Raw genomic sequence first — 27,991 nt, 5'->3', positions numbered from 1 at the left:
TTCTTTGTTTTTTTTTTTTTGGTTTTGTGTGTGTGTTTGTTTTTTTTTTTTTTTTCATACTGACTTACATGGGCACTCCGGATGCCTGTGACTTCTCCTGAGATCACACTTGAAGAATGGCATCCAGCTCTGGGCCCTCACCACAAGACAGCCATGGACCGTTGGAGTGGGTCCAGAGGAAGGCAACAAAAGTGGTCAGAAGGCTGCAACACCTCCCTTATGAAAAAAAAGTCTGAGAAAATTTGGGATGTTCAGCCTAGAGAAGTGAAAGCTCCTGGAAGATGTTACTGTAGCCTTTCAATACTTGAAGGGGGCTTATAAGAAAGATGTGGACAGACTTTTACCAGGCCCATGTAGTGATAACACAAAGGGCTAGCAGTTTTAACTACAAGGGAGTAGATTTAGATTGGACATAAGGAAGAAGTTCTCTACTTCCCTACTCACCATGAGGGTGGTGAGACACTGGAACAGATTGTACAGAGAAGTTGGGGAGGCCTCATCATTGGAAATGTTCAAGGTTGGATTGGATGGGGCTTTGAGTAACCTGGTCCAGTGAAAGGTGTCCCTCCCAATGCCAGATGGGTTGGACTATAGATGATCTTTAAAGGTCCCTTTCAACCCAAACCACTCTTTGATTCTTGAATACCCACGTGAGGATTTGAATATCTGTGTTAGTGGACTCCAGTGAGAATGTGTGATTCATCATTGGCAAAGTAAAGATATTTGAGGTCAACTTGTAGTGGAACCCCAGGATTCAGGACTCTTATCCCTTACTGAAGTTTTTTCAAGGGAAACAGAATCTGGCAGATGAGCCAATAAAATGGATAGGAACTCATCTCTAGTTTAAATTTTATCATAGAAGCTCAAAATTAAATCAGTGGTTCTGCAGTCATCCAACAGTATAATCAGAAAACAGGCTGTGGAAAACTCAGGGAAAGAAATTTTAGTGAGCATGATTTCTTCAACAGTCTTGTGACAATCTGTATCAAGAAAATAACCAATGAAAGTCTTAATAACATTTCAATTATTGGATTAAATCTTGGAAAAGACTAATGATTGAGAAAGGGAAGTGAGCAATTGGCAGGAAAACAAACTCAGAACAAAATAACAAAAATTCCCCAAGGTCTTATTGCAAAATTAGGCTTTTAAATGTTTGTATCCAGCACCCCTCCACTGGGAGGCCTCTGCCCCTGCTCCCTGAAACGTGAGGCTCATAGTCCCAATATGAAGCTGTGGGAGGAGGGGTCAACTCCTTTCCGAAGGTGGCAAAGTGAGTAGGGTGTCACTACGTCCTGGAAAAGAGAACTGGCTGGCTTTATTTTAATCATGATATCTGTCTTTGTAATCCCTGCTATGCTTTAAGCAAAACCAAGCACCCTTTTATTTTTACTTCAAATGCAAGTAAAACACATGGACATGAAAGGAGATGTTCTGGGGAGGCAGATGATGAAAGATCCTGCTAACACCGTCATAAAAGCAAAGCTGCAGCAGGAAGCTGAAAGGGCGCCCTGGGTAGATTTGTTATCAGATCTTCCAATTTTGAAGAGAGAGAGGTATAAAAATAAGACCAAAGATTTTGAGTTCCTGAGCCCATGGCTGCTCTGATGAGCTGAAGCTATCAGGTTGAACACACCATCAGTGGGATAAGGATTTCAGCCACTTGTGAAGGACTCGTATTTTTGTCTCTTATATTCCCAGGCATTCTTATGTTAAAAAAACAAAAGGAAAAACACCTAGGCAGCAGAATGACCTTTAACTCAGTCTCTTTGAATCCTGAACCTGACGACTGGCCCCAAAAATCAAAGAACAACCTCCCCCCTAGACATCTCTGAACCCCAGCAGAGGAGATCCTTTGCCATCCAGTGGGGTGAGGGGGAGGTAAACAGAAAGCCCCAACAGACGTGCCCTAAATATTTCTTTTGTACGTTGTGTTACTACGCTCGAGAGGCATTGCTGAGAAATGGAGTTTACAAACTGGGGAAAAGTTTGCAACTATAACAGTGATATTTATAGTTTTCTAATTTTTTTTGAAACTTTGTGAAATGTATCTGGGCAAATGGCTGTCCCAGGCTAAGGCAACAGCTAATGTCAAGCTCTGTGAGCAAGATTAGTGGTTATGCTTAGCCAGCTTGGCCAGGGGATTCACAAGATTTTGTTCTGCAGACTGGATACACATAAGAGGCAGAAAAAAAACATTTTCCTGCCTCCTTGAAGATCCATGTCCAGCTCCCCATTCGGTTCAGTTCAGCCTACTGGCTGTGGGTAGTTCTCAGCATTAAAGCACCGTAGAAATCCTGCAGCCTCAGGAGTCATGCAGGTGGCTGTGCCAGATTGGGACCGGCCAACCAAGAGTGAACGTGATTTTGGCAGAGCTGCCAGGGCCCATGAAGATGGAGGAGTCAGAGGCGCAACCATCAGGGAGCCAAGCACCTACCAAACCATTGCTTTACAGGGCAGTTTATCGCCCAACAAATCTTAGCTTTCACTTATTTTAGATGATGGGAAAAAGTCTACCCTGGAAATTGCTTCCTTAGAGGAAAAAGGCTATGAACTGTTATAGTTAAAGAATAACTGTAACAGTCAGTTACTATCACTGTTTATCTACCTGGTCAGAGTTTTATTCTGTCTTACAAAAAAACCCCCAAATTCCAAATCTTTGTTAACTGTTTGATTCGTGTCTGTCTCTTACTTATGCCTCTGCTTTTGAAATAGTGGAGTTCAGTATAATTTTTCCAGTTGTCCAGGTGTGGCCTCAAGACACCGCTTTTGGAGCAACTCCCTTCAACTGGAACTCAGACCTTGTTGCTGCCAGTCATGGCCTGGCAGGAGCGTTACTTCTGAACAACAGCAGCAGTGTTTCAAGGAAATGACTAACCTCTTCTTTTTCCAGAGGATCCCTACTGGTATGTAGGATGGAAGATATGTAGTCTGAGGATATACTAAGACTGTGTAGTCTATCTCGTTAGTTAGAAAAGAAAGCAAACGAGGATTCTAGGAAGAAAAAAGGGCAATGTATTAAAATAATTAAATGCCATCCCCGACTCCAACAGACTCCTTGTCTCTGAGCAATTATGAATAATACTGGGTACATGGGATGAAATTTAATTTAGACTGCAGTTTCATAGTCACTTCAAGCTAATCTAAGTTGGCACAGATTATGAAAAGAGGAACCGTGCCTGCCTGTTTGTCCCTAACAAAGCCATTCCCTCTTTTTTTCCCCCTCTTACCACCACAGCTTCACACACAGAGCAGCTTTATTTGTCTGTGCATGGCATGCAGAGGGGCAGGCAGTATGCCAAGAGGGACAAGCCCGCTGCTCCCAGAAATACTTTCAGTCTCCCCATGCCCTCTTCTTGGTTACAGCCATCCTGATTACAACAGGCAAAAAACCCCAATGAACAACAGGGACAGGTTTTGCTATCCCAGATAAGTTTCCTGTTTTGGGGTGGAGTGGGATAGGAGGGTGGTGCAGTTTTGTCTTCAAGCTGTGATGACAGTACAGCAACATACCTTGAGTACTGTGAAACAAGGGAGCAGTAAAGACATTTGGACTAGAAATGCCCTGGAGTAGGCACTAATTCTGGCATTTCCTAGCTTAACACTGTTTTATATTATTGGTGTGTAACATATTAACTTCTAGAGGTCACAGCCCATCAGCCCTGATTCACTGGTGACTTGTCCGGATAAATACAGGCAAGCGCAATGCTGTCTATTCTAGACATGGAGGAAAAAAGGCTCTTTTTACATATATATATATATATATATATGTATGTATATATATATATATATATGTATGTATATATATATATATATATATAAATTGTTTGGCCCATTAAGATATCAACACCCTTCTATCCCTGTGTTTATCTTTGGATACTATAATGAGATGCTGGCAACAATTAATGCTTTGGAGTTATTAATCCTAAATCAGGGAGCCCAAGCTGAATTCAACAAACATAGGGAAAGTACGTGCCTGTGTGCATACATCTAATTCTACTTTTTCTGAAGTTAATGTGTATTTTCCTGAGTGCAACCTCAGTCCCACAGCTGGACATCTATGCTTGTTTTAATGTAATTGCACAAGACAAAATACAACTAAAACATAGCAGCCTCATTCGGAATACTTAAAACCAAATTACAAATCGGTAATTGAGGTCACATGCTCATTTTGCAGGAAGCTGGCTTTCTCCTGCATCACAAGAGCTGAATAACTGTAAGTCAGTCACTCAGGTGCAAACCTATTTGAGATCTGCTCTTCACCACCAGAAGATATGCCAAGGGTTCTCATATAAACAGGCACTGTTTACAGATACCTTCTCAGTGGTGGCACTCTATTGTTAAACATTAATTCTTAGGAATGTGTATGTTGTGCAACATTTACACATGCTATTTGGATCTGTTAGCAATTTGAAAGAATGCTTCTGGTAATTTGGGAGCAAAACATAAGTCTGGGAGAGTTTCCTACACAAAATATAGGTGAAAAATAAATTTAAGAGTAAGCAATTTTTATTGGTTTTATTTATTTATTTACTTATTAAAGGTGCCCTGAAATCTGTTTTACAGCCATAACATATTTTTAAAGAGGGCAAAAAAGACCTTGACAGTTGGTCCCACCTGGTATATTTGCATTCTGCCAGTGGAGGAGAACAGACACACAAGTGGTAAAAGTGATTTGGCAAAAAAGGATAGGGAAGTAACATCAAGATTTGGGATCATTTCTGGGGAGAAAAACAAACAAGTGCACTATTTTTACTGCAAAGTTCCTGTGGAGAGCAGCAGAGGCAAGACATCTCTGCTCCACCTGTTGGTGGAGAGGAAGAAGAATTCTCTGGAGAGAACAGAGGGAACACTCCTGTTTGCCAGGGAGTCTGCAGCAGTAGTTATCAACACACTAAGTTTTCTTTGTCTTAGGAGATAAGGAAGTGAATCAGAAACTCAAAAAGAGACTGAAGGAGGAAAAAAAAGAGGAATAACTTTCCTGCCAGCAGGCAACTCTGCCTGGCCTACAGTTATAGTCTGGGAGAGATGCTTGGGAAAATGCACCTCATTGTCCACACCATACACAGAGTTTAGGTGTTTGTCTGGGAGATGGGGGTGATTTTGCAGTTTGATATATTACTTCGGAGTATGTTACTTTGGAGTGATTTCATAGAATATTTTGGGTTGAAAGTGACCTTTAAAGGTCATCTGATCCAACTTATCTGCAATAAGCAGGGACACCTTCCACTAGACCAGGTTGCAGAGATCCGGATCCAGCCTGGCCTTGAATGTTGCTAGGGATGGGACATCCACCACCTCTCTTGGCAACCTGTTTCAGTGTTTCACTACCGTCATCATAAAACTCATTGACTATGAAGTGAGCCCACAAGACTGTCAGCAGGGTACATGTCAGCAGGTATATGTCAACATGTCAGCATGCTCTAGCAACTTCAAGGACTTACCATTTGCTATTTTATGGTATGTTCTGCTTTTTGCTTACCCCAGGTTGGTAATCACTAAGAAGAACTTCCAATCTGCTGTCTTTGGATATTTATCAGTGTAATACTGGGTTGCTCTGTTTAGTATCTAGAGGCTTCCAGTAAAAGAAGCTGGTAGAGTTATTTATTAAGAAGTATTACATCTGATATCATTACTTCTTGGTAAAAGGTTTAGTTTGTTATTTGCTGGGATAATGGGAATACAAGTCAGTGACCATGAGAAAACACACATATACACAGAATGTGTAAATGATGACATGTGTTAAGACTCTTGTGTAAGGAGATTCTAACTGACCCTAGTAGGCAGAGTTATTTAGAATGCACTTAGAGTATCTCATTCAGTGAAGCACAGCACACAGAGCAGAAGTTCAACCTGTGCCCTGGAATCAGAGCTGGTCCATATTTTTAGACTCTAAACTCAGAGCATGCCTGTACAAGGGTGCCATTTCAGTATCTTTTCAAGAGCCTGACTCTTGTTGGGGACATTTTTTAAAATGCCCAAGGTAGGGAGAAATTGTCTGCCTACATCTGAAGTCAGGAAAAATTCCTCTGGGAGTCGCAGTGACTCAGGAACAGCTGAGCTCTGCCAAACTGGAATAAGTTCAAAGGGAGCACTGCCTATGATCAATTCATTACATAAACCTCAGATAAGGGAGTGGCAAGAAACTTTCCTGCCACCAACCATGAAAAATAGTTAAGGGGAAACAAACCATCCACCACATGGACTTTTAACAATGTACTCAATCTCAGTAGCGTAAGGGCCCCAATGGGCCTGGTGGTAAACACAGCAGAAATCAAAATCAGAAATCAAGCTGCTGTTCTGAGCCATAATGCTACTTCTTCTAATATCTCCAGGCACATACAGCAGCTGCAGTTAAGTAGATAGCCTTAGGAAATAACTTCTTAATTCAAGAAAGCAGGAGAAAAGTCATTCTATTTCCTCACATTCTTTTTGCAGGGTCTGTTGCTCAAGTTATGAAAGTCCTATGAAATGTAAAAATAAAAGACAATCATGTGTATTAAGGGCCTACAGAAGTTAAAAAACACCAAAACTGGATCTCAAGCAAGTTCCACACAGGTTTCTATGAACTGATGAATTTCTTTGGGCACCAAACCTCTGGGCACACCTGGAGGATCCTACTGCCTCAGGGCTGGTAAAGCCTCTGAGCACAGGTCTTATCAGGAACTAAATGCAAAACAAAATTTGAAGCTGTGTTTTGTACTAAATCTGTCATAATTCAGTACTTGTTCTTGTGTATATGGTGATGTAAGTGGCTAGGACCCCCACACAGTTTCTTTGCATGCTGTTCAAGAAAATACTTTTAAAATCCATGGGGGAGAAGAAAAAAACTTAGGGTCATGGTTTAAGCCCAACTCTTGTAACACTTCAGCATGCCCTGGAGAGTGCCTAGCTGGAGTAATTAGCAGGAAGCATTTATTTGTTCAAATAAGTTCACATTTGGCAGAATTCTACGAACTACTTACCAAAAGGCTTTTAAGAATTTTACAACAACAATGAACATGAGTAAGAGGTAAGGTAACACCTGTCCTGATGAAGGTGGGAAAGGGGTGTAAAGAAAAAGAAATTAAAAAAAAAATCACAGAAATGCCTAAGCAAATGACTTCCTAAAACACTTACTTATGCCTCTGCTCTTGAAATTCTAGAGTCCAAAACTTCCTAAGGATTAAGTGGGAACTTCTGGGATTCACCCAGAATTAAGCTATGTAAAGCTAATGAAAGGCAATTTGAGAACATCCCCAAAACCTTAAACCTTCCAGGGAGAAACTTTAGCCTCTTCTAGGAATTCATAAAAGAGGTTGGACAGGAGCCATTCCTCCTTCTGAGGTTGTCATTTTTCATGTCAAGAACAACTGAGTACATTTTTCTCCTTTTTCTCTAGGGACTGGGTTGTTGCAGAGAGTAACACACTTGGCTCTGGGCAGGAGAGCTCTCCAGGAGAAAGGCTGTGCCCAGCAGCTTCCTGAGAGGCCAGGGCCGTATGAAATCCAGGTCTCTCCTGTTCACCAACTCAGTAAAAGGAGAATGAGAGCTTTTATAACTATTTAAGTAGAACTTAAATCTTACAGGTATCTCTTCTCTGATATGAAAACACCTTTTATTACTGGAATTAAAGTCCTTTTCTCACACGTCTCAGGAGATGCATGTTTTGCTGAGCTGCATAAGAAGTCTCACCCTAAGGCACAGTGAACATCCAGTTCCATTTAGTGCTGGCACCAAGAAAAATATACTGACCTCATTCTGAGGGAAAAGAAAGTTTGTGTGCAAGCAGAACCTGAACAGGATCTTCCCTAAGAGGTCAGGTGAGAAATCTGAATAACCACTAAAATGTTTCCTCATGGACAAAATGCATTACATGTGTAAGAAATGAACCCAACTATTTCCCATATTACCATGGTCCTTTTCATCATGTGTGTCAACATGTCTTTGCAATTCTTTATTGTCATCACATTAGGGGTCAAAAACAGCATTTAAAATTGCAAAACATACCAAAGCTACCTCATAAATCTCAATTAGGTACAAAATACCTTAAAAAATCAATTCCTTAACCATGGTTCCTCTCTGCAGTATAAGTTAGAGTAGAAGATTATAAGAGTCTCACATGCCCCAGAAATAATTAATCTGGTAGTGTCTTTATTCTCTCTTTGCAATTCCCTCACAGCCAGGTTCAGACCAGGACAACAGACAGGGCTTAGCCTGATGCAGAGGAATTCTCCAAGTGCCTTAAGTCAGATCGATAACAACCCAAACACCCAAGCAAACAAAAAACCTCCAAATATACTAAAAATAAACCAACCAAACCCACCAAATCCCACAATTTTTTCAGAACAACCAGATTAGCTCTGACTAAAAATCCACCAACAGCAAGCATATGTGGAAGTGAGTAAGATCAGAATGAAAGTTTAAAAGATAAATTCAGGTGCCTTAATAAGTGTTCAGCTAGATAATGTTTCATTTGTTTTTAATTGAAGTTTATAGTTTTTAGAGCTGCATGATTTTCCTTAAAGTGAAGGAATAAGGAGAGAGGAGGAAATTTAGCAACACCATAATTAACTACTTAGGGCAAATCCTCCCATCAGATTCATGAGACAGATTTCAGATAAGCAGCTCAAATGAAGGATTATCTTGCTAGCAATGCGGAAATGTTGATCAGCTTGATATTTCCATTCTGCAGACAAGAGTTCATGCTGGCTGCTCACTATTTTCTGCAAGGAGGTAAATCTCCACAAAGGTGGCAGGTCTGATCCAGAAGGGATTTTGTTTTTAAAACCCCTGCACATGACCATCTTGTACCTGTCTGTTTTCAGGCAGAAATGAGATCTGAATTTAAATGCTTCTCAGTGGCCCCCTTTGAGGAGGGTTACAAGGCAGATGGATGCCCTGATGGTGTGATGGATGGGTTGGAGCACATTGAATATGTGCTAATATGATGTCTTAGCACAAATATTAGCACTTGAGAGCACCACAGAGTAATCAAGCATTCTGGAAATACTAAGCTCAATTAAAAATATAGTCTTCTATGGCTGATAACACCCTCAGAATATGTTTCATGGCATTTAAATAGAACCCATCTAGCCAGTAGATTTAAATTTCAAGGAAAAGAGGCCTATCCCTCACCAGAAATACGCTGAAAAAAAAGCATACAAAATTTAAACTGGAACCTTGTCATATGCTTAACAGTCTTGTATTCACCAGTCTTGTCTGGTGTCTGGTCAACCAATGTGACTGAAAAAGTGAGACACTTCCACTCCCAATGGAAAAGAGAGATAATATTTTGTGGCATCTCATGCCTACCATGCACTTTTCACTCCTTTTGCCTCATTCAAAAGTTGGAGAGATGGCTTGAGCAAAATCCTAATTTCAGTTTCAGGATCTAAAAGCAGTTTGCTCAACGGTCTCTATCTGTTCATTCTTTACGCAGTAGAAAAACACATATACATTGGTGAGTTATGTTTTTAACAAGAAAGAATGGACCAGATGCATCAGGGGTGTGGGGGGGAAGATAATACAAAAGATTTATTATTGCTGTACTCATGGAAGTAGTACCAGTCTCTTAGATTTTTTTACTTGAATATGGACTGCATATTTCAGCACAGTATATAAAAAATATTCTATGTCTCCAGCTGATATATTTCCATTTCCATTGTTTGACTTATGCAAATACGTTACGCGTTTTGCCCTCATGCAAAATTAAACATTGTTCATTATGAGAAAAGAAAAAATGCTGTGGTCATGCCACACAATTTCCCCATGTCTTAGGTGCCCACAAGATAAGTAGCCATGTTTTATAATTGGCATCAGAATTCTTCAGAGAGGCAGCTGTTCATTTAAAATACATTAAAGTGGATTTCTTTATATTTTGTAATAAGTAGAGTGAATCTGTTAGAACTAAAAAAAAAAAATCTGTTTAAAACTTGGAACCTAGCCTACTCCCACCCTTATTCAGATAAAATCCCATCCCAATACCCCTCAAACAAAAATAATTTTTGCTGAATGCATGCCTAAACAGATAAGCCTCACGGTAAGATTTCCAACAAATACTCTGGAGACTTAGATATCAAATTTCCATCAACTGAAAAAAATCCCCCTTTCTCTCCAAGAGCGTTGAGATAAGATCGTGTGCAGACATCACATCATACTCTGCTCGTGTCTGTGTGCTTAGCTATGAAGCACTCATATCATTCCTGAAATTATTCATCCTTGGATTCCCAGACATGTTCGCTGAGTTTGAGAGTTACGGTCTCTTGGCATTGCCATTTCTCCTTCAATTTTTCTCTGCACAGGCAAGCCCTTAGAGTATCATGGCTGATCTCAAGAACGTCAGTGGTAAATGGGAAGGATGCTCATACTGCCATGACAAAATCTCTTCAAGCCCTACAACTCAAACTCAGTACTACTATCTCCACTCAAGCAGCTGCTGCCTGTCAGGGAGAAGCAGATCCTTGTGCTCACAGAAAAGAAGACAGATATCTTTTTGCTTGTTTCACTAGCTCTGGTTTCAGAGCTGATAGAGGGTAGCCGCATTTCTGGAGGTAATCCCATACTGGAGAAAACAGTCAAATAACATAAAAAATAAATCCAGTAAGCTCTCTGTGACATGCACACACAAATAATGATCATTTGTATGCTTCCAAGCGTATGACCACTTTCTGAACATAGAAACCAAATGAACAGGTAAAGTGTTGATCATCTCTCAGACAACAGAGTCACTAGGTGGGATCATTTGCATTATCACCCTTATCCTCTTTTTCAGTGATTAATGGGACTCACAGAAGGATTTTGGTTGGAAAGGACCTAAAAGATCGTCTATAGTCCAACCACCCTGCCGAGGGCAGAGGCACCTTTCATTAGACCAGGTTACTCAAAGTCCCATTCAACCTGGCCTTGCACACTTGCAGGGATGGTGCATCCACAGCTTCTCTGGGCAACCTGTTTCAGTGCCTTATCACCCTCACGGTAAAGAATTTCTTCCTAATATCTAATTTAACCTACTCTCAGTTTGAAGCCATCACCCCTGGTCCTATCGCTACATGCTCTTATGAACAGTGCCTTTCCAGCTTTCTTGTAGGCCCCCTTCAGGTACTGGAAGGTGCCATAAGGTCTCCCTGGAGCCTTCTCTTCTCCAGGTTGAAAAACCTCAACTCTCTCAACCTGTCTTCATGTACCTTGTTGATAATGCGCACGCTCATGGGTAATGAACTTTCTTTACTGTATAATAAGATAAATAACAACATCTCAAACATACTTATGTCTTTCTTCTTGCAGTCTTTCCAGCATATATAGTTGCTGAAAAATGGGAGCAGCTGTGCACAAAAGCCTGGGATATAAATCCCAAAGGCACTCTCTTGATTGCCTAAGCAATGCTATCAGGATTGGCTCTGCCTGCAGTAGCAGACCACAGACCCTGTGACCCAAAAAAACAGCCAAGGAGGACTTTTAGTAAGGATTTTAGTAAGCATCCAATAGCAGAATGAAGCCCAACACGTCACTTTTAGACCAGAGTTATTTCTTTCAAAAAAATACTTTACTGACAGAAACAATTCTCATTTTAGATTCACTACTGCTGTAAAATACTGTTTTCATTTTCCTGTGCTCACCGCTACTCTTTCAGACAGCCTGCAAGGCTCAGCTTTATAGCAGCAACAGCACTGTATATAATACCCTTTTACCCCTGTTCCTCCTATGGGCAGCTCTTAAAATGTAAGAAAAAAATATCCTTTAGATAGTTATGTGTAAGGTGAAATTTATGGTGAACATTAAAAACAGTTTTAAACAGTGCAGTCTGCAGCCCCTTTAAAATCCAGTAGATTGTCTAAGATCCTTACAAGGAGTCTTTCTGCAGCTACTGCATAACAGAGAGAGAAGGGAGAAGCAGAGGGAAGTGATGCCCTCAGTGACCTTGCCCAAGCCCAAGCTTGTGGCTTGACAGTGACTGCAGAGCTGATATTTGGTTGCATTGGTCTTTGCAGTAAATCTCACTCAGGTTGTTCTTGTGAAATAAGTTGTACTTCCTGCAGGAAAAAGAAAGTACCTGTAAAATACAAGTGCTCTGAAAGTTGTCTTGTTTACTTTGTTTGCTGTAGGGTAATTGCTGGTTACCTTGGTTTTTTAATAGCAGATGGAGCTCTCAAAGACCTGAGTACTTTTTGGGTGCTAATTAATGCTCTCAACTCTTACTGAAGTCAGCAGTATTATGGGATTGTTACCCAGGCATTTAACTTGGGTAACTAAGTTCATCTGCTCTTATATTAGACATTGCCTCCAGGAGATAGAATTGAGTTCTGAGTACTCCAGTTTCTTAATTTGTAGAGAAATGGGAATCCTTCTTTCTTTCTCTATTAAGAATAAAGGGAGACAGAATTCTGATAGCTGGGAAAGTATATGTCAGACAGGGTGAAAACCTGCATCAGGATCTCTTTGTAGCTGATAAATAGAACTTAGTCCACATAATACTGATATAGAGTGAGAAGAGCAGAAAAAAGTTCTTGCCAAGTCACTTGCCTAAAATGCAGCAGTCTCTAATGTCCTTAGAATTTCAGTCATACCAAATGGCAAGGAAGACAGTAAAAATAGTACAAAATAAATGAAGACCAAAAATTTTCCTTAGAGCATTTGAAAGAGAAGAAAGTTCCTTTAAGTCTACAACTTGAATGTTACAGTCCTTTACCTCAGCTTCTTCTCTTTCAACTCATTCCATTCCTTGCTGTTATACTGTGCTTTTTCTTGGCAAAAAGCACTCTTCGTCAGTGATATGGTTTGAAGCTGGCTCCCTGCCAAGTCTCCAAACCTCACCACAAGAAGTACCCCCCCCAAAACAAGGGAGAAGAGAAAAAAAAAACAAGAGAACCGAAACAAGAGAGAGACAGCTAAAGCAATATATATAAATATATTTACACTTATATTACAGTTATATACAATTGAAATATATATACAATTTCACAAGGGAAAAGGAAGGGGGAAGGGAAAAAAAGGAACAAAACCAAAATAAAATATATATATATCCTGATGAGTAGCCCAAGATCTAGCAACTAAAAGAATTAGCAAAAGAATATCTTACTACACTCCTTGGGACAACAGAAAGTCGCGCTGGAACGACCGCCGGCAACCTCCATCTCCCAAGGTCGGCAAGGCCTTACCAGGCCTCAATCCCCAACACGACAGACTCAACAGCAGGGAAACTCGCACCTCCAGAGCTGCCAGAAGGAAAGAGGGGGCGAAGGCCTCTCCTCCTTTCTTTTTATACCCTGGCTTACGTAAAAATCAGAGGGAATACTGGGTAAATCTTGGCACTTCCTTGGTTACAAACTGGTCACGAAGGAAGGCCTAGACTAAACTACCACAGTCAGCTTACCCAATTTGCAAATCACGTTTATAGACATGAGAATCATGTTTTAAAGGGCTTGAAAGGAACTGAATTATTAACAAGATCTGCTGTTTAGCAAACATCAATGTTCCCTAATGAATTCAACAAGTGCTATTCGAGGATGACTATCAGAAGTGCTGCTATAAAAGCCATGGAATACCATAGTATAAATTTGAACCTCTCCACAAAGTTATTAGGTTACTGCTGAGTATTAGGATCCACAAAACATTAGCCCTATCTCACTGGGTACCTATTCAAATAATATGAAAGAAGAAGCCTCTTCTTCTGAGAATATAAGAAAGCAGGGGGAAAAAAAAGAAAAAAAGAGAGTGAGAAATTAATAACAACAGTTCCCTAATGCAAATTCACTCAGCTTGGGCTTCTAGCCACAATGTGACAGAATCACAGAATCATTTAGGTTGGAAAAGACCTCTGAGACCTAGTCCAACCTTTGACTGATCATCATCTTGTCAACTAGACCATGGCACTAAGTGCCACGCCCAGTCTTTTCTTGAACACCTCCAAGGGACAGTGACTCCACCACCTCCCTGGGCAGCCCATTCCAATGTTTAACAACCACTCAGTGAAGAATTTCTCCTGATGTCTAACCTGAACCTCCCTTGGCACAACTTGAGGCTGTGTCCTCTCATCCTTTTGCTGGTTGTTTGGGATAAGAGGCTGACCCCCACTTGGCTACAACCTCCTTTCAGGTAGTTGTAGAGAGTGATAAGGTCACCCCTGAGCTTCCTCTTCTCCAGGCTAAACAAGCCCAGCTCCCTCAGTTGCTCCTCTCAGGACTTACCCTCTGGACCCTTCACCAGCTTTGCTGCCCTTCTCTGGACACACTCCAGCATGTCCTTCCTGTAGTGAGGGGTCCAGAACTGGACACAGTACTCAAGGTGTGGCTTCAACAGTGTCCAGTACATCGGGCCACTTCCTCAGATTCTGTCACTGGTCACCACAGGAGAGACATCAGTCCCTGTCCCTCTGCAAACAATATTCAAGGTGAGGCTGCACCAGTGCAGAGCAGAGCAGGGCAATCCCCTCCCTTGACTGGCTGGCGGTGCTTTGCCTGATGCCCCCCAGGACATGGTTGGCCCTCCTGGCTGCCAGGGCACTGCTGACTCATATTCAATTTGCTATCAACCAGGAACCCTGGGTCCCTCTCCATGGCATGGTTTTCAAGCTCTTATTCCCCACTCTGTACAAACATCCAGAGTTGGCCCATCCCAAGTGCAGAATCTGGCACTTTCCGTTGTTGAACTTCATATGGTTGGTGATTGCCCAGGCCCCATGTATCAAAACGAGCACAAAATTTTTTTCCCAGTTAACATTTTCCAGCAGCAGCTGATTTCCAAACAGCTTAAGAATAGCTATTGTAGATAATATCACTCTTCTCTGCAATACTGTTAACAGATTCCATAGGTAATGTAATTTATGTAATAGATGAAGTCAGCATGGTGTATCTTGCTTAAATTATTTTCCACTAAGCATTATGTGAACAAAAACATTTGAACTCAAATCCAGGGCAGAATTTACTAATATCTCTATGTCATCCAGATCTTCCTGAAACTTGACAATCTTTCTATTGCTTTCTTAGCATTTGTAAAGTACACTACTCTTCCTATGGACATTTTAATTTCTCTTACTGTAAGAGTTTTCTTTGAAGAATATCCATAAAAATGTTAGAGATACTTACATGCTATATTATTTGTGTGGACTTTATATATCATTAGTGTCAAGCAACAAGGGGTTTACAGATGCCTTAAGAAGTTTCTCCTCATTCATATCCCTTTTGTTGATACCTCAGGCTTCAAATATGTCTTTACTTGCTGAATTAGTCCAGCATTTGTTTGTGTATGTGGTTTTGTGGTCTCTTTATTCTTTTTTTCAAAACAAAGACCCTGTTTCCATCAGTTTTATTGAGCAGGAACTCAATGGTTAAGGATGTTAGTGGGGATGAACAAGTTAGTTAAGGATAAACAAGATGGGGTTACATATTCAAAGTATAACCCTACTGTATGAATAACCACAGTGTCCTCAAGTACCTCACTGAGCAGGCTTCTATTCAGAGTAAATGCAACTTATGTCTTGAATATTTTTTCCTACTGGAAAATATTTAAACCACTGAGTCCTGTTAGTCATCAGTATGAACAGAAAGTAGGTCCTTAGCCAAAAACCTGCAAACCCAAGTTTCCTGACTATCTTAAGAGTCAGAATAAAAATTGGATATTAACTGCTGTCAAATGCAAAAAGTTTGTGTTAAAATATGTCTATGGTAAGCTAAGGTATTTAAATTTCTGGCATAGGATGTAATGATGAAGCTGTTGATCAGCCACAATGCAGGGATGTCACTATCTGGTGCATTCAGGTTCATCTCTTAAAATGTCAGGTACCTCACTGTCTCTGTTACATTTGCTCTCTGTAGTCTGTAGTAGCTTTGGTACTCCCCTTAGTTTCATACCAAAAAATGAAGCCATATACAGAAGAAATACACTACATAGAGTAAGTTACACTGCCTGTTTACTACTTACAACATGAACACACCCTCTTCTCATAGCAAGAGAACAACTCACAAGCAAGAGGCAGGCAAGAATTGTTCCCACTTCCATAGCAAATCAATTTAACAGCAAGGAAGGCTTCCTCATGTTTTCATTTTCTACCAATGTTGTTCTTAAAAGAGTCACACTAGTTTATTTCCCCTTACTGTCAGTGCAGGACACTGGCATGAGGCATTCATACAAGTAACCTCAGATGTTATGTCTTATCAGGCAAGGGCAGAGATGTATGTGATTTCTCTTCAGTTTCACAAGAACAGCAATAAACTAGGTTTCCAGAGGCCAGGTTCTTTACATTGATTTTGTGCTTTTCTCCATCTCCTTGATAACAATGCAAATTAAAGTATACATAACAGGACAAGCCATCTTCTTGCATGACAAGATTTCGGTTTCCAATATAGGAACAGTATTTGCAAGTCAAAGCCCTTGAGAATAGGGTGCAGCCGTTTGAGAGTTCAAAGATAAAAGATCTGATCCCACCACAGGTGAAAGTGAGATCACTTCTTTAACAATTTAGGATTCAATGTGAGTTCTCTGCAGGACATTAGAGAATCTGAGAAATGCCAGAAATTCAGCAACACTGAGTCAATGTTTTCACACAATTCAGAGAAGAGTGTTTTCAAGGCTTAAGATCTACTAAAATTAGCCTGAAATTAATCAAAGAGTGAAACTAAGAGGCCTTATTTCCTCTGCAGAAGAAAAACACCCCTGCTGCTTGCATCCCTGAAATAACTCCCAGTTTTGAGGCTGCTTAACTAACTATTTTTGGTACACAGAGTACACTGATAAAATGGATGTATCTTAGTCAAAAAGGCAATATGCATCGTTTGAGACCCCAAAGGAAGCAAAACCAAACGCCAGTGCTTGTAAAGCAGTCTCTGAAGTTATCTCCTCCATAAACATACTTGGCTGCATGGCATACTTAACAGTGTCTTTAGACAATCTGGTATAATAATCATAAGTAAAAATGACATTTGATGAGAAATATGTTTACAGAATAAATGGAGAGACTGACTGGAAAAAACATTATTTCTCTTTTAAAAGGAAGTAATTGAGTTGCTTGTGTGAAACAGAGCAAGCAGGCTTATAGAAAACCCCAAATTATACTAATCCAAGGTCATCTCTGCAACAGTGTAAGATTCAGTTTAGATGTCATATTGCTATAAATTTCTCTGTTTATTTCCCACACTAGTTTTCACTGTTAAATCTTTTTTTCATGCTTCTGTAACATGTTTTGATTTACCCAGGGTTTATTCCCAGGGATGGTTTCATGTTGATTCATGACATCAGATTATGAGCTGTATGAAACACATAGCATAGTGCAAACATATTTTGCAATCATCCAAGCAAGTGTTGAAGATGAGGCTTTGCTTTGCTGCTGCTGATACAGAAATCACTGCTTCACATCCAGGCTTAGTGGCAGGCCAGAAATACGGGACCGAACAGGTGGGGTTGTTCATTATCAGCTGTGCAGGACATGGTTGTGCGCAAATATTTTCCTCGATCTTTCAGTAAGTAAATCATTAGCTGGAGACATGTCCTCCTCTGACGCTTCCATTCAGTATTGAAGATTGATTTATGAGATAGCATTAACTGGAGACTACAGCACATGGGCCTTTATTTCTTCTGCTAGGAGGAGAAGGAGTATCAAAAGGCCAGATTTAGGACGTTCATTTTTGCACCCATGGCAGAAAAAGAGCTTGCTGCTGTTAAAAGCTGAAACATCTTGCTTTTCTTTTAATTCACTTTGAGTCAGTCCCCGAGTGGCATGTTGGGACAAAGAAGGGGAAAATTAAGGTAGCACACAGCTGCTTACATACCTCACAGGCTGCCAGCCAGTTCACAAAAACCTTTTTGTCTGCATGGGCTGTCTGAAGATGGCAAATGCTGGTGACCCAAAAGATTGCTACAGTGATGCCACTTGCAGCCCAGAATCAGGTTCTGGCTGTTAACACCAAATCAGATTGAAGTTGTATCAGGCATTGAGTTCCTGTGCCAGGTCCTCAATTTCACAGCAAATTTACCAAGGTTAGCAAAGCGTTATGGGCCTTCCCCAGCTGAAGGTGTGGGGTTTTATTATGTGAAATGTGTGCATAATATTAGATTGTGAGCAAGATGCCACAGGCATTAGGAAGCCGTCTGGTGCATTGAATGCCTAAGGGCATGTGGATGACTCACTGGAATTTTGTTAGAACACAAGACATCTGCTTAAATATGTTTCCTGCCAGTCCTTTTTCACGGCTGGAAATAATGGGCTAGAGGTTCTCCCCTACTCTACCAGCCCTGGCACCAAATGAGTGGAAAACTGCTGTAAGCCAGACTCTGGGGTTTCCCTTTGAGTGACAGGAGCTGCCGCTTTGACAGGGTGGTAAAAGGACCCTCTATCTCTCACAATCCTGAGGGAGTACAGGAGGGAGCAGCTCTGCAGTACCCCAGCAGCCCCAGTGGTTCATTCCCTCAGTACTCCAGCCATGCTGAGGCCTACACTATAGCCTTCCCAGGAGCTATAAACTACCACAAACCCCTTTTTATCACCTCTCCCTGCCTTTCAGAAGCTCCTATCTCATCTTATGCCATCATACCTACCATTGTGACATCAATTTTATGCACAGAAACATCAGCAATGATTCCATTGACACTGTGATGTCACATGAAAATTACAAAGGTAATTTCCTATTAAAGGCAACAAATTTGCTTCAACAAGGTGACTGTAAACTAGAATAAGAAAGACTTTCAGAAAAGCAAAACAGTTTGCCAAAGCTTTTGATAGATTTGGTTCTGAAGATGCAGTTCTCATGACACAACCTGACTTCAAAGGAAGTTTTAGCATATAAAATACATAGATCTGCACAAACATGATGAATAACAAAGTGAAGTCACTGTAATAGCTCTACCTAAAACCATATATCATCATACTTTTTTCCCTTTATGCTGAAGGGTCAGACCTGATTGCATTGCTTTTAGAAGACAGCATTTCAGCTACAAATGACCGCTCACAACTATTTCATGTTAAAAATAAACTTTAAAGTGAAGTACCAGATGCTGCCATGAACATTCCTCAAAGCTTTCATGTGATACTCACATCTGTTCAGTTGGAAGAGTGTGTGTTTCAAGAAAACTAATGGCTTTTAAGTGGAGAGAAAAAAAGAGCAAAACAGGCAAAATAATGTAGAAGGCACTGGGAAAAAATTTAACTAGAAGTTCTGCATTGGAATAATGGCACTTAGATAAAGTTTTGTATGGAAACTTGGGTCACAAACAGAAACTGTTTAAAGCTGCCAGAAACACAAGCAATTATTTCCTGGTAAAGTAGCAAGAAGGGAACTAACTTTTCACCTGCATAAAAACACAAAGTTCTAGTGAAAAAGAGCCATCTCATGGTAACTTATTTCTTCCTGCAACCTTCGGAAATGTTACAATTTGGCTGAAAAGTTACCCTCACAGAAGCTACAGGTAGATGTTGATATCTAGTGAAACACTAGGAAATGATAAATCTGGTTTTATCTGTGTTTTCCTTAGTTGTAATATTCCTTCCCACTGATTTATAGACAAAAGCATGTCAACAGGACCTCTGGTCCTAGTTTTTAACCTTCAGCTCACTGACTTGTCATCTTAGTAAGCACAGGAAATCTTCAAAAAATTAACACGTCTAGAGTGAATATTGCTCTCCTCATTGGTAAATCTTCATATGCTTTACAAGTCATCTCAATTAACAGTTTACACAAGTTTTAGAAGATTCTTATGGAATAGTACAGGTATTGAGAATTATGTCCACTTCAGAGAAGTGGGAAGTGGGCCAGGAAAAATAGGTTTATCACCCCAGGCCACAAGAAATACCAGTAAAAACAAGATCAAGCAACATGAATTCTTAGCTCTTTCTGTTAGAAGAGACAATTAGTATGTTTCCTAAACACAAGCAGCAGAGAAATGGAAAAAAAATTACAATTTTTAGAAAGTGGTATTGGAAGTAAAATATCTTGTTTCTTGCAATTGAAATAGAACTGTGGAAATAGTTTATGAACTTTTAGCAAAATAGAGAAATCCCAAACACACTGCTGTTCTACCATTTTTATAATCAGTCCTACTCTTCTACACTGGCCAGACATGGTTTGCACTGAACCAATTCTGACTGCATAGAACATCCATACTTAACTACCTCCAAAAACCAGGCCCCGGTTAGGATTTTCTGAGCCAGCAGCTTTCAATGAAGGTAATTGACCTTAATTTAGGGTTTAATTTAGTCTAGCATCTAAACCACTTGGAGGTTTGTGAGCTTTCCACGTATTGATCTTAAAGACTTGTGCCTGAGAAAATCTGATTGAATGTTCTATGGTCTTCCCTCAACATCAGTATCTGAAAACAAACATGCAATAATTTACTCTTTTTGTACTGCTTTGTGCTGCAATCAGATGAGAACTCAGGTTCTCAAGCCAACTGAAAAAGATGTTCAGAATTTTTTTTTTTGAGGTGCAGTGGTTTTAGTTTGGAGTTTTTTTGAGATTTTGTGTGTGTGCGTGTGTTTGGGGGGGGTGTTCCCCCTGTATACATACACATACTAAAGGAAAACATCACCTACTGAAGGTGATGATTTTTACCAAGCTTGTTATTGCATGGGCTATTGTTAGCTACTCTGCAAGCAAGGAGAAAACTGCTGAAAGCATTAAGTGACTTCTGTCTCTGCCGAGCAAAAAAGCTGTGTCCCCTCAACACTCTACCATTGCTATTTCACCCTTAAAAATAAAAGCCTTTCAATTCAGCTGCAAATAAGAAATGTCTAAGAGAAACTAAAACAACTTGGGGGCTTAGGAAATATTTTTGGGTGTATTTGTAGCCAGCCACAAGTGCCAAGGAAAAAATATTCTTGTTTCTTCAACGTGCTCTTATGTAATTTGGCACAAGGCATAAGTAGATCAGCTGGTGAGCAGTGCCTGAACTAGGCAACGAAACAGTAGCTTCAGTCTTTATATAATATATTCTAGCTTTCTCTTTATAATTTAAACCTAGTAACAACAAGAGATAAATCTTTAATCGCACTATACAATTTGGGTAGGATAGAGAGGGAATTTATTTCATGAAAAGACTTTCATGTCTGGAATTTGAAGCAGCTTTATATTGAGTTTTTATTGCTATTATTCTGTTATTCATTGGCAGAATTTATTAAAGTGGTGTTCTATTAACTCTATCATACTTTGAGCAAAATCTCACTGTAGTAATTGCTCAAACTTCTGCTCTAACTTCTCTTCAGGGTTGGATTTGTTATAAAAGTTAAAGTAAAAATAAATCTACAGGGTCAAATGCATGTTTCTGAGTTCTTTTTCTCAAGTTGACTGATGAATTAGGAATTAAGAAATAACACTCACGCTTTGCAAAACAACTTTGGAATATTTCAACAGTGAGTGCTTATTTTCCCTTATTTTCCCTTATTTTACCAGCTTTTTTATTCTTTTTGAACCAAATTTCTTGCTAACAGTAATTGGTAAGAAATTCTGGCCATCAATAGGAAATTATTTATTATTTGCTCTTCCATGCATATTGGAATTTATTTTTATGATAAGAAGAGAAAATTTGGTCTTTTCCAGTCTTTGCAAAATTTTCACGCTAAACTTTTCTGATAGTGTTGCTAAACTAAGATCATTTCCTTTATAAGGGATCCTGCCTAGCATGTGGCTATTTATTGGAAAATTTGTTCTGACTGTATGCACAGAGCCTGTCTGCTAAATGACCACAGCATTTGTTTTCAATAGATGTATTCAAATGGTGCCGGGAGCTCTATGTACTAGAAAACTATTTCATTTCAAGGTAGGGTTGAATTCATGTGCTATGCTGCTGTCTGGTTCAGTCGGAAAGTTCTTTTTTTTTTTTTTTTAATCTATTGAAGTAACAAGCAGTAATGAGCAGAAGTCTTCTTTAAAAATTTTGCAGAGATATAAATGTATTTTTCCAATATAAAAGCTCTTTTGACAGGTGTTCTTTCATTTCTGGATCCATCAGTATAGACTACAAAGGCACAGTGTAGTTTGGACTAGAAATAGCCTCTCTGGTTGTAATCTATTAAGTGCTCTTAAAAACCCACCCACTGATAAGAACATTCTGTCCTTTTGCCTGGAAGTGGTCTCTACCTGAGAGGTGGCAGGAGTTTTAAAGCAATTTGTTACTGTATCTTTATTCATTCCAAGTTACAATATCTGAGGAGCTGTATCAAGGCTGCTAATGCACAGCTCATTCTTTCCATCACATTTTTATCACCAGATTTAAATACTAATTAACTAATAGGAAACAGCTAGGTTCAGATAAGGGTAGGCCACTTTTGAGATGGATATATCATATGGAGATTTTTTTCCAGGCAGCACCATTGTACTAACATACAATACAAATTGTTTTCACTGAGTAAACATCAGGAATATAATTAGTGAATATACAGCTGGAATAATTGTGTAATACTAAATTCAACTTAAAAAGTATTCTCCCTGGGCATTTTATTTTTTTGCAATGCATACTTGATTCAGTGCTAGTCACACAAATACTGAAATATGGTGCTTAGTGAAAGAGAACTCCTTCATCCTTTTGGGAAAAAACTGGGAGCAACTGAAAAGCTAACGCTGGAGGTGGATCACAGTTTGTCACCTAGGTCTGAGTTGTAAAGACCATGGGCTTTTCTCAAAGGTGTTTTTATCATGATGTTCACAACTGCTTTTTTATTTTGTTTATTCAGTGAACAATGAGTCACTGTCTATGTTGAAGAGTAATTGACAATTCTAGGGGATTTCTTGTTGAAAGAGCTGTGTCTCTACATTTAACCTGCCCAACTGGTTTAAACAAACTATGTTTGGCTCTTGTAGATCCCACAAAGAGTCTTTGTTTCCCACTGATTTTCCCCCAACCCTCCCCCACTCCCTCTTTTACTTCCTATAGTTAGCAATTACTTCTTTTGTTGCATGTAAATCATTTAATTACTAGGAAATGTAAATTGATGCAATTTTACAAAGCTCAATATTTGTTTTGCCACCCCCTCCCCCATCACGATGACAAAGGTGATAGAGATTATGACAAAACCCCCAACCTCTTCTTTCCAAGAACAGAAAAGCCATCACTGCTTTTTTGCCATATATTCTAGAGATAGGAAGTTCAATGAGGAGGAGAAATTAATCTACACTTTTGTTTTTAAATAAAAGGAACACAGAATGACGTGCTTCTCAACACAGTGATGCCTATAGTTTTAACTGCTGCTTTTTAAAAGGTCTTACAACTAGATTAGGCAAAATCAAAACTAATCCAAAAAAACAACCAACATGTTTTCATTAAGAGAAGGATTTGTTAGATTCTTCCTGGAGATTTGGAGCCAGGATCCTCATTTACAGATTTACAGAAAAAGGAAAAAAATTATGAAAATTTGTTAAAAGCATGAAAAATCAAGAATCCTTTTGAGATCTGAGGCTATTTTCTGACAGTTTTTGTTCAAAATATTTCAACCAAATGACCTGCAAATAAAAAATAAGACTAACTTCTGAAATCTTTGAAGAGAATACATCCTTTCAGTGAATTCAGTGAGTTGGAATTCAAACAATTTTTAAAAAAAGGATGAGTTCTAAAGAAGTGTTTAAAGCAGAAAATTAGCTGAAATCTGGACCAATCTGAAGTGCAAACCCACCTTTAATTATGTATTCATTTTTGTGCCAAGGCTGCTCCCATGCTGGGAGTGTGAATAGAATACACTGTTCATTTGGACTCATTTCGCTAAAAAGCCCCACTTGAATTAAAACATAATGGAATATTTCTCCAGTTAGACCTTTTTGTTAGTAGTTTCATCAGTCGCTGTTGGGACTGCAGGTCGTTCTGAGGTGTAGGTAGACAGTCTGAAAAAAGTACTCCTTTTAGGTGCACTGTTAATGGATAAAGAGATTAATCTCATCACAAAAAAACCCCAACCAACCCTGCACTGCCCTAAAGTTTTTGGAATGGAGACTGGGGAGGGGGGAAAGTCATCCAAACCCCAGCTCCCTATACAGGCTATGCAAAAGTGTTGCCCTCTCGTGGCTCGTGTTGCACTGATGCCTTGGAATCATAATTAAAACTATACAAAATTGCTGCTAACATCTAAGAAGAGGAATCTATCTTCAGCAGAAGCAGCTTTGCTGACATGGGAAAAAAGGCATTGATGTTTCAACATATCCATTTATTAAGCTCTGGCTTTCATACCTATATGGATTATTTAAGACAAGTATATGAAACAAGAACAGCATCCTTTTGTCAATTTCTTCTTAGTAGATTTTTTACATGTTAAATATTTTTAAACAAAAAACATTTATAATAATTTTCCGGCAGTTATTCCAGGAATCGTACTTAAAATTCCAAGTATTTTTAAAATATACCAACACAAGCACTTGTTGATTAACCATCTTTTTTCTACTCTGTAAATGCTGCACTTCTGAACTCATCTTGCTTTCTGTGAACTGTTTCCAATCACTGCTTAAAAATTAAAACTTCCCAAGTAATACTGCTAGCTTGAGTCCTTGCTTAAAGGAAAGTCAAGTCCAAAGCCCATAAGTATTCAGATAAGTATTTGTGGAAAGATTTGTTTGTCAGGCCATGGTTCTCACAATCAATAACTGTTCAGGACACATCATAAGGCTTAAGGAAGATGTGTTTCTACATCAGCATGATCAAGTTCAGGTGTCCAAAGACAGTATCCTTCTTATGTCTGGACACTCAGAACTGTTTCTGTGCCTTCAAATGTTAAACTGCTTAAAGTATGGGGCACCACTTCCCCTGAAAGGGGAGATAAAAAAGAAAAAAAAAAAACAACAATAAATCCAACACCCAAAAAACCCCACAGAAAAAAACCAGAAGTCCCCAAACCAGAGAACTTTCCTTGGCCGTTGGAGGGAAGGTCCATTTAGGATAAGGAAGATGGGGTCAGTGGCAAGGGATGGAGGAGTCACCATTTCCCCTCGCTATCTGCAGCACACTGGATTGCTCAGGCCACTGAGCATGAGCAGCCATGGAGGACTTCTAAGTTGTGAGATAGGGTCTCAAAAATGTGAAAAGTGCTAGGCAATGTAGCTTTTAGCCTTCATATAATCATTGACTCATTAAGGTTGGAAAAGCCCTCTAAGATCATCAAGTCCAACCTTTGACTAAATACCATCTTGTCAACAAAACCACAGTACTAAGTGCCACAATCCAGTTGTTTCTTGAACACTTCTGGGGATGGCGATTCCATCACCTCCAAGGGCAAACTATTCCAATGCCTTACCATCTTTTCAGTGAAGAAATTCTTCCTGAAGCAGATTTAATTGGAACAGTACTAATTTGGCTGATAACATAAGCCTTGGAGGGCTGTCAAAAGTATTCTGCATTTTCGGTCTAGGAGGCATGCTTGTTATTGTTAGTGCCTCACCTACATATATTACTGTATTTCTTCTGTAGATTTCTTGCCAAGAAAAGCAAATGTAAGGCAAAAGAGTATAATCCACAGAGAAACATGATATTTTCCCGTTTCCCTGACTCTATATCTATGAACTTTGATTTATACAAAAGCACTCATAAGACCAGAAGTAAAAAAAAAAAAAAAAAAAAAAAAAAAAAAAAAAAAAAAAAAAAAAATTGTAAAATACAAATCTGTACTATATTGTAGCACTTATGTCCCTTCAAAAGTGCTGACTGGTGTCCATAGGAATGTATTATGATTTTGTAATCATATTTCCTTTGTCCTGGAAAGACAAGGCATGAGAATCCCTCATAGGTACACGAGCAACACTGAAGATAGGTTATTTGGTGGTATCTTGCAGAAATTAGCTCAAATAATTCACCATCTGCATAACTCTGAGCTATAAGCAAACGAGATGTTTTGTTTAACTTGGGTGATATTTCGATCCCATCACCTGTACAATTTTATGCATGTTTTGTTGTTAGTTTTGTTTTAATTCTCATCTGGATAATTTCTTCCCTACTGCTGTGCAAATACCAACCTCTCCAGGTTATTCCAAATCCTCTCCATCCACTACATGTGTAGCTATTTCAAGAACAACTAATGATTTGCTGAATTTTCATATTTATTTAAGCATCCAGATGCAGACAGTTTAACATTCCTAGAGTATTTTTCCCATAATACAGTTTTCCTAAGACTATCTGAATCAGGCATCAAAAACAAGGCACTTCAAATAGAAAGTTAAAATTTTGACAGCTTTTTCCATTTCATTTTTTTAGCTTCTACTTCCTAGAAGTTACCATCATAACTCTATGACTAGTACAATCTCAAAGTCAGGTTTTGTTGCTTTTCTTTTAAATTTGAAAGTTTTAGTAAAATAAGATATTTCCTTGTTATTTCAGTGGATACTGAAATGGATATCCAGTGGATACTGGCTGCCTTAAGGCCCTAGACAAAGTTTTTCTAAATAAACAAGACTTATTGAAATGACAGTCTGTATTTATGATTCAATAGCTGGTTAAATAATGGGGGAAAAATGAGGAACACCAGCGTTAAAGATGGAAGTCCCTTTAGGCAGCAAACTGGGAGTTTGCCCAGGCTATTAACTCTCGATGTCATTGATGGAAGGCTACTGAGTTGTCAATGCGAAGTTTTTTGGTCTTCCCTAAATTTCCATGGTGATATTATCTAATTTGTTGACAGAAGTTGCCCATTCACATTTTCAGTGTTGGCCCTGGCAGAAAAATGCCGTCTGCCAACGCTGCTGTTCAGCACTTCTGGCAGGCTACAGGAGCAGGCAGGGAGCAGCAGAGCAGGCAGGGACCCAAGGGGGACTCCTCCTTGCAGTGGAATGCTCTCAGCTCCTAACTGAAAAAAACTGAAGTCTGTTCTTATCACAGCTCTGAAGTTCTAAAACATGTATCAAGGTAACTAGGCCATAGTGATACCCCAAAGCACCTTTTTGTTTTTTTTGTCATTTACTTGTTTTTAAAGAATATTTGTCTACTACAGGTAATTTTCTGTCTTATTTCAATACAGTTTTTCCACAACTTTTTTTCTCAATCTCTTCCCTGTTTCCTTTTACACTTTGCAGCCAATGTGGTCATATAATCTTCTGTCTTTTCTGCTTACATCAGGCATCTGAAGACTTCAACTGGGAGCCAGCATGCTTTGGCAAGGATATTGAAAAAAAATCTCTGGTCTCTTCTGAAGATTGAAGATAACTAAAGTCTTACTTTCAAAGGAAATAAAGTATATAGCACAAATGCTTAACAGGTAAAGGACTTGTTTAAACATCTATGGAACAAGGGGACAGAGAATATGCTCAAGACTTTCATGTGTGTTTTATTATCTGTATTTTTCCTGTGTCTTTTGGCAGGAGAGAAACAATGAATATTCTGCCATCCTCTTTCTTCCCTGAGGACTCTCTTGTATGTTTGGCAACATTGCCTGACCAGGACCAGTCCTTCACACTAAGATTGAATAAACACTGTAAGCGAATGAAATGACAGATATCAGCAAGGGCATAAAGCAGTATTTGTCCTAGGCACAATAACTTGCCCCAAGGCTTTTAAAAATACAACAGCAGTAAATTGCAGTGTAGAGCAACTTATGACTTATGAGGAAACTCGTGACTGCTAATAAGGTTTATTGACAAACACTTGCCGAATATATTATCCATCTATTACCTGTCCAGCACTCTAGTAAGCTTACAGTATGCTTTTCCAAACTAAGGAGGAAAACTCTACTTGATTTTCCATAGCATATTTAATTAATTAAATAGGTAAAAAACCCACTAGAAAATATAAAAAAACCCAGTATTTCAAAACTAGGTTTATTTAAAAACCTGAGAGACTATCTAAATAAAAGAGTTGTTTCATAGAAACTGAGTAATAAAAAAACCAGACAATTTCAGGATGTCTTTCATACGGTATCTTCTGTACACTCCTGTGTATAGAAGTGGTGGATTAACAACTTAATTCCTAACTAGCACAGGTATATGGGTACCTGAAACTGTGAAACTGTTCTCAGAGCATAGAACAACTAGAAGAGGAGCAGATCTAGTCAGCTAAGATGAAACACTTGGCTGCTGTCAGGCTCAGGCTAGCTTGTTTACTATCCTGTATATACAAAGCACAAGCTTCT

General features: G+C 39.2%; 1 protein-coding gene and 2 long non-coding RNA genes across 3 annotated transcripts in view; 1 reads left to right on the top strand and 2 right to left on the bottom strand.

Annotated features, from left to right (window-relative positions):
* COBL (cordon-bleu WH2 repeat protein) overlaps window positions 1–9,406 on the bottom strand; it is a 172,937-nt gene extending 163,531 nt beyond the window's left edge. Inside the window, exon 1 of the mRNA XM_064660440.1 lies at window positions 9,292–9,406. The gene's annotated coding sequence lies outside the window, so the exon portion shown is untranslated. The remainder of the gene's footprint in view (window positions 1–9,291) is intronic.
* On the top strand, window positions 9,392–27,363 carry LOC135417024 (uncharacterized). The gene is made up of 3 exons (XR_010431866.1): window positions 9,392–9,439; window positions 26,983–27,121; window positions 27,225–27,363. It is a non-coding gene; the product is annotated as an uncharacterized LOC135417024 (long non-coding RNA).
* On the bottom strand, window positions 17,508–18,463 carry LOC135418289 (uncharacterized). Its single transcript, XR_010432387.1, has 2 exons — window positions 17,739–18,463; window positions 17,508–17,547 (listed from the first exon to the last, which is right to left on the bottom strand). It is a non-coding gene; the product is annotated as an uncharacterized LOC135418289 (long non-coding RNA).
* Window positions 27,364–27,991: the final 628 nt, after the last annotated feature.

The sequence above is a fragment of the Pseudopipra pipra genome, chromosome 1 (assembly GCF_036250125.1).
Source record: "Pseudopipra pipra isolate bDixPip1 chromosome 1, bDixPip1.hap1, whole genome shotgun sequence".
Classification (NCBI taxonomy): Eukaryota; Metazoa; Chordata; class Aves; order Passeriformes; family Pipridae; genus Pseudopipra; species Pseudopipra pipra.
This window is presented reverse-complemented; position numbering and strand designations above follow the sequence as displayed.